The sequence below is a fragment of the Phoenix dactylifera genome, chromosome 15 (assembly GCF_051530095.1).
Source record: "Phoenix dactylifera cultivar Ajwa chromosome 15, Ajwa_hap1_PhDact_Kaust_v1.1, whole genome shotgun sequence".
Lineage (NCBI taxonomy): Eukaryota > Viridiplantae > Streptophyta > Magnoliopsida > Arecales > Arecaceae > Phoenix > Phoenix dactylifera.
In genome coordinates, this window is record NC_143204.1 from 8,464,493 (window position 1) to 8,471,612 (window position 7,120).

The 7,120-nt window shown below is 44.4% G+C and overlaps 1 long non-coding RNA gene across 1 annotated transcript; it reads right to left on the reverse strand.

Annotated features, from left to right (window-relative positions):
• Positions 1 to 1,880: 1,880 nt before the first annotated feature.
• Positions 1,881 to 4,258, reverse strand: LOC103723882 (uncharacterized). The gene is made up of 3 exons (XR_016398421.1): positions 3,998 to 4,258; positions 3,312 to 3,379; positions 1,881 to 2,252 (listed from the first exon to the last, which is right to left on the reverse strand). It is a non-coding gene; the product is annotated as an uncharacterized LOC103723882 (long non-coding RNA).
• Positions 4,259 to 7,120: the final 2,862 nt, after the last annotated feature.

Sequence of the window (7,120 nt, forward strand, 5' to 3'; positions counted from 1 at the left end):
AATTTAATTAATTATATTTTTTTTTAAAAAAAATACATCAATTTTACTTCTTTAATGAAAGGATTAGGTTTTCTCTCGGCTTTGGATATTTCTTGGATATTTAGAATAAATTTTTAACAAAAGTACTTTATTTATTATTTTCTATTGTTATATACTTAAACGTCATTATTTTCCACATTGGCTTAAACTCGACTGCCGCGGGGGAGTGAGAAAAAATAGCGGGTAATGGGTTTGGGTGGACTCCCTCCGAAAACATCCCCCCTCCTCCTCTTCTCATCACGACGACTCTCTAGGGCAACGAAGGCTGATCGTCCGAACTTCCCTCCGAGATAAATCTTTAGAATTCCCAGATGTACTTTTTTCTTTCTAAATAAGAAAAGGCTCAAAGATTTGATGACTTCTTTTTTTCTTTGAGGTAAATCTTTAGGGTTTCCAGATGCTTTTTTTTCCCTCGAAAGAAAAGGCTCAGAGATTTGATGATTTCTTTTTTTTTTATTTGCCCTCATGGAATCGTTGATTCCGCTTTGAGAATTGAATGTTTTAATGATTTAGATCTATAGTCTTCTCTGTTGTTGTCGGGTTCTGTTCCCAAATTTTTACCTTTGCATACGCTGCCGCAGATGTACTACTAACTTGGTTTGACCTAGATGTCCTATTCTAATTTGGGGCTATTTTATGTGAAATCTTGGTTGGATAATTCTTAACATTTTTTTGGAGGGTATATTTTATTTGTTACTTAAAATAATAACTTTGGCACTTGTCTTGGAGTATATAAGGAATTTTTTTTTCCTTTTCCATCATTAAAAAAGGAAGCGAAAGCTATCGTGTAGAACAAGTTTATAAATTTATGAAGCTTGATGTTGTTTCTACTATGTGTTTTCTCCATGTTTCGGTGAGTTTGAATAGTATAACATAAATGCATTCGAGAGCTAGTTTTCAGCAAGATGATGAAGAAAGTTAGGTTCTTATTGTTGCAAGATTGCTTCCATTAGGTCGAGCCCCCATGTATAGTGTGGCTTTCCAATGTATTTGTTATTAAAAAAACAATTAATCTTTAATGGTGCACGGCCGAAGAAGCGCGTCTCAGGTGCGCGCCTGCACGCGCTCGCGGGCGCCCTCGGCGGGCTGACTGCGTTCGCAGAAGGCGCCCTTGCTGCCTTTTTTGGGCCAACGAGACGTTGGCTTAAGAGGGCTATAAAACCCCCACTTTTCCTCCTATTTGGTGACGAAAAGAAAAAGAGCAAAATTCTGAAAAAATTTTGAAAAAAAAATATTGCTCTTCCTCTTCTTGGCCATTTTCTAATTTTTATTTTTTTTACGCCTTCATTCAGCGAAGTTCTATTTTTTTTATTTCTTTCTTTGCTGGATCTGTAAGTCCGATCGGGTTCGTTTAGCTTCTTTCGAGATGTACTGAAGAAGAAACTTTGGATTGTCGTATCTCTGAGGAGGATTGGCGGGAGACCCATACGTGGGGGCAAATACTTCTTTGGGACAGCGTCTGCGTGCTTCGATCTGCCTTCATTCAGGCTATCTTCATTTATCTTTATTTCAAATTTAATATTAGTAGATTTGCAACATTTACAATTTATGATTTAAATTTATTACATATTCTATAGAATAGATTTCTTTTGCCCTAAAATAGATTTCTTTTGATGCCAATGAATATATATATATATATATATATTATTTCTTTTAAGATTGTTCTATTAATTGTCATTATAGTTTCATTTACTTATTTAGGTGATATATTGCTAAAAATCCAAAGAAGTATTTGCTTTTGTTAGTAATATATAATTCATTAAATTCTCTATTATATTTGTGACATATTAGATCTTAATTACTGTGGGATCCCTTCCCACAGTAGGTTAGTTGGGTACAGTACCGAGCAGAGTTTCTATTAGCAGCTTGTGCCGCGGTTCACAAGTTACTATTAAAAACTTGTCAATTACTATATCCAACCAACCAACCAATAAAAATTAACACATCCTAAACCTGTCAGTTTATTTCATTTAACTCACTTTAATCATAACTAAAAGCAACCCAAGCTTTCATTTATAACTTAAAGTCTACTATACATAGCTCAAAATATAACAAACTTTACATCTATCTCAAGTTACTTTACATTCACACCCCACCTATATGCATAATACAAAGGTTTTTCCTTTCACTCATAGGGGCATGGCCAACCTTCTATGACAAACTTCTAGGATGATGTTGATGCGGTACCTTTATAATGTTATGACTCTGCCGATCTGCAAAAATTTACAGAAAAAGAGAGGGATGAGACCTAAGTCCCAGTGAGTGGATAATCTGTTAACCATGAGGAAATAAGAGGTTTCAGCTGTGATACTTATTTACATACATTAAATATAACGTGTTTATGCCACATATGAAACATTTGCATTTGGTTTTAAAGCACTTAGATTTCAACCCCATAAGAAATCTGCTATTTGCCAATAGTACTACAACTAGCAGGAAATAAAGCTGTTGCTTTAAAATAAAGCATTAATAAAATCGCCTTGCTCAAGTCATTTTTCTGGACCGTAGAGTCCACTTTTCTTCCCTGAGAAATTTGATACATAGAACATTTACATAGGTTCTAAAATCATTATGCTTAAAAATAATACATTTGTTGCTCAGTCATATATATACATAGCTTAAATATTGAAAATCATGGCTCCCGCAAGCCCTACTGCCGGCCACTCGCATGAGGCACCATTCTCATGAGTAGCCCGACAGTCCTATGCATGGTGTTACTACTACGCCCTCCCGGCGTCCCAACTCTGCCCCACTGGCACATATCATTACTACGCCCTCCCGGCGTCCCATTTCTGCCCTACTGGGCACATATCATAGCTACGCCCTCCCGGCATCCCATCTCTGCTCTACTGGGCACATATCATAAACTCTGATGTGATGTATCCAAGGTAAAAGTGCAAATATTAGTTACTGTAACAAGGTTGGAGTCGACTCTAGAGTACAGGGGTCGACTCCAGAATAGCTTGGAGTCAAAGTAAAATGACTCTCTTGGCCGTGATAAGAGGTTTTAAGTGGTTCAGTCACTTTGGGTTAATCCATTCCCAAACAAGTTCATAAACTTACGAATCAACAAACATGAATTTAAAGTATTTTCAAGCATAGCATATATTTTCCAAATTAGATCATTTATCCACTGATAGAAAGCAATTTAATCATGAGAATTAATACTTCTTATTTTCATTCTGTAGCATATTCATTTTGAATTTGGAGACATCATTCATTTCTCTGGAATTACAAAATAAACTACCATAGTTAAGAAGAAAACCACTCACCTTGTGATGGCTAATGCACCACCCTAGTGCTTGATACTCCCGGCACACTTCCGGGACTCTCTTCTCCTCTTAAACAATTAAAAGAGTCGATCAAAATTATAACCTATATGATGCAACATGATTATGCATGTTCCAAAAAGAAATCCAACACCCTCATCTCAACTTTCTGATTTTTACCTTGCTTGTCTTGTTTTAGGATAAATAAAACCTCACAATTCTCAAAGGTTTCCAAGCTTTTATCCCCCTCTTTGATACCCTGGGTTAGGACTAGAAAACCGTCTATATCATCTATAAATTTTCAGCTGCCAAAAAACTACTTAACATCAAAAATAAATCAGAATTCAATTTTCCTGTTTTCAGCTTGTTTGTTTTATTTTCGAGCCAATTAAACCTCTTAACTTCCGGAGGTTCTTAAACAATCAATTCCACCTATTAGTATGTTAGGACTAGGAAACCCTAACACAACCTACAAACTTTCAGCTTTAAATAACAATTTAATCACCTAAAACACAAAGAAATCCCATCGCTTCATTCTGCAGAATTTCAGTCTGCTTTAAACAACTTCGGAAGCATAGTTCAAATCCTTTTTCATACCTAAAAATTCATCTAAAATAACTAAAATCTTCCTTTATCACCCTCCTACGTGGGACTACAATTAGAATCACTAAAAAGTTTGGAAAACTCACATGAAATTCGCTGGGAAGCCTGGGTGCACCAGAATTTCTATATTTCTGTTCTGCAGCCCAACAGCAAGTTGCTCTTCCTCTTTACTTTAAACCTTCTTCCACAAATTCTTTGGATTCCTCAAGTAGCTCTCTCTCTTCCCTAGCTTCCTATCTCCCTCCCTGGAGCTTTTCCTGGCCTGATTTGGGCTGGCACCTACAACCAACAACTAAATTTCTCCTAACAGTTGAACAGCAGCAGCACAAGTTGCTGCCTGCTGAAAACATGCTAGACACCCCCCCCCCTCTTGACACGTTAGCTTTATAGATACCTAACGTGTCAAAAGAGTGGTTCCCAGGGGTTTTAAAAACTAGGTTTCAGGCCACGTCATTCTTCCTATTTTTTACTGAAATTTTGGACAAATCTAGGTCTGCAGTTTTCTGTAATGACAGGCTTCCGAGGGACTCACCTAACTTGTTTTGTTCCAGGCTGTAGGCTAATCCGTTTGAGCTGAAATTTCAACAGTAAATCCCTCACTCAATGTAGATTATGTGTTTAAAATTTCACTTAGATTCATGGACTATATCCAAAGTTATTACACTCTCAATCCGTGGAACTGTAAAATTTTCTGTAACAGCTGAAATTCCGACCTTTTTGAATTGATTTTGAATCAAACTTCCTGGGAAATTTCCATCCAATTTGCATCACAAAATTTTTGATATTCCCTCACCTTTCATGTGCATTTGGATTCTCATAATAAACTAGGTTAAAATCATGAAAATGCTTAATAACTAGTAAAAAATTACTTAAGCTATCCTAACCCTATTTCAGGGTGTTACAATTACAATAGTTGTTTTGCTAGCACAAACTTAGCAATCAATTATTTTAATAAGATAATCAATTATTCAAATAAGAAGTATTTTCTTTTGTTAGTAATATATATAATTCATTGAATTCTTTATTGCATTAGTAACTGTTACGGGGGAACTTAGCCACCATGCCCCACGTGACCGGCACGCGCGCCCAGGAAGACTACGGCAGCCCCTTGATCCAGCAATCCGACCCCGAGTCGGACATCTTCGGCTCCGCAGCCCGACCCCGAGTCGGCAGCCCCTTGATCCAGCAATCCGACCCCGAGTCGGACATCTTCGGCTCCGCAGCCCGACCCCGAGTCGGCTGCCCCTTGATCCAGCAATCCGACCCCGAGTCGGACATCTTCGTCTCCGCAGCCCGACCCCGAGTCGGACATCTCTCGACAACGACAGGCTATTCCCCAGAGGCACGCCGCAGCCTCCTGCTCCACTACTCCCTGCAACGGTTGTATCTGGCGCTGCTCCACGATCCCCTGTAACAGCCGTACAAGGCGGAGCTCCACTACGCCCTGTCATGGCCGTACCCAGCGCTGCCCCACGACGCCCTGTAACGGCCGTGTCAGTGGCAGCTCCATCGTGCCCCACGATGACGAACCCCCCTGAAAGACCCCCCAGCCTGGTATATATGCGGCTGGGGGGAGGAGGGGGGGTAAGCAAGAACTTCCAGAGCATTCTCTTACTTGCTACTATTATCTCTCCTTCTCCTCCAATCTCCTCTGACTTGATCGTCGGAGGGCCCCCACTACCCCAGTGGTGGTGCGAGGCTTGCTTGCAGGTTTTCCGGTGGAAGGTGGAGCGCAATCAACACCAACCAAGGCAACTCAAACGGAACCCGTTCACACCGCTGTGCCAATCGTTCTCGGTTTGGACCACCAGCAACAGTTGGCGCTAGAGGAAGGGACGAATCTCAGAGCGATCGTAATGGCACGGCGAGGTGGTCGTGGAGCTTCCAATGCCTCCGGTCGCGGGGCCTCTCGCGCCTCCGGCCGGGAGGCCGCTGCGTCTCCAACACATTCTCAGCAACACTCCACTGCTCCACCTCCCATTCAGATGGTCGAAGCCGCTCAGTTCGACCAGTTAGCCCAGCAGGTTCGCACCCTCGCGGAGGCAGTGCAGAACCTGCAGGGTGTGATGTCTCGGGCGCCGCAGCGGGCCCAGGAGCCGCTGCTCCCTGAGCGCTCACCTGTCCTCCTCAACCCGCGCTCCTTCCTCTCCCATGGGGAGGAGCGCCGGCGCGAGGAAGATTCTCGAGCACGGTCCATTCTGCCGGGACCTTCCCATCGGAGCTGCGCGGGGGACGAGAGGCGGGCCCGGGCGCGTTCCCAGACCCCCCAGTCCTCAAGGAACCCGCGCTCCAGTCGGTCCCCCTCTCGGTGCTCCTTGTCTCCCACCCATCGGTCGCGCTCCCTGGACCGGCGGGTGGACGATCTCCACCGACAACTCCAGGTCCTGAAGGGCCACTCCAAAGATCCCTTCGCCGACTTGGAGATCTCCTCCCAGCCGGCGCTTGCCTCGAGGATCCTGCGGACCCCGAATCCGCCGGGGTTTAAAATGCCGGCGATCGAGCCCTATGACGGGGCGGCGGACCCGCGGGATCACGTCGAGAGTTTCAGGACCCTTATGCTCCTCCACGGAGCATCAGATCCTCTCCTCTGCAAGGCCTTCCCGGCGACCCTCCGTGGCCCGGCAAGGGCGTGGTTCGCCGGCTTGGAGGCTAACTCAATCCAGTCCTTCGACCAGTTTACTCGCCTCTTCATCACCCATTTCGCCGTCAGTAGCCGGCGGCGACTGGTCTCCGACTCCCTCTTTGATGTCCGGCAAAACGAGGGAGAAAGCTTGCGGGATTATCTTACCCGCTTCAACAAGGCTACGCTGGAAGTCCGGAACCTGAGCCAGGAGGTGGCTCTTTCAGCCCTGAAGCGTGGCTTCCGAAAGGGCAGACTCACCTTCTCCCTGGACAAACGCCTGCCGCGGAGCTTCCTGGAGCTGTTGTCCCGGGCGAACCAGTATGCGGACGCCGAGGAGGCGGCCGCCCACCGGAGCAAGGAGGCCGCCGAAATCCCTCCAAAGCTCAGGAAGAAAAGGCGAAAAGAGGCACGCCAGAGGAGGAGCTCGACGCCTCAACGTCGGCGCAGAAGCCTGTCGCCGGCGAGGAACCACGGCGCCCTACGCCCTCGTTCTCCGCCCCGACGTTTCAACCGGTACACTCCTCTCCTGACTCCCCGGGCCCAGATCCTCATGGAAATCAAGGGGCGGGAGGACCTCCCGGTCCCG